Source organism: Ailuropoda melanoleuca, chromosome 7 (genome assembly GCF_002007445.2).
Source record: "Ailuropoda melanoleuca isolate Jingjing chromosome 7, ASM200744v2, whole genome shotgun sequence".
Classification (NCBI taxonomy): Eukaryota; Metazoa; Chordata; class Mammalia; order Carnivora; family Ursidae; genus Ailuropoda; species Ailuropoda melanoleuca.
In genome coordinates, this window is record NC_048224.1 from 633,096 (window position 1) to 633,308 (window position 213).

The following is a 213-nucleotide window of genomic DNA, read 5'->3' on the forward strand; positions in this document are numbered from 1 at the left end:
AATGGGCAGAAGACATGAACAGACACTTTTCCAATGAAGACATACAAATGGCTAACAGAGACATGAAAAAATGTTCAAAATCATTAGCCATCGGGGAGATTCAAATCAAAACCACACTGAGATACCACCTTACGCCAGTTAGAATGGCAAAACTGACAAGGCAAGAAACAACAATTGCTGGAGAGGATGTGGAGAAAGGGGATCCCTCCTACA

General features: G+C 41.8%; 1 protein-coding gene across 1 annotated transcript in view; it reads right to left on the reverse strand.

Moving 5' to 3' along the window:
• Positions 1-213, reverse strand: part of GLDC (glycine decarboxylase) — a 95,928-nt gene that overhangs the window by 45,727 nt on the left and 49,988 nt on the right. The gene's annotated exons all lie outside the window — the stretch shown is intronic.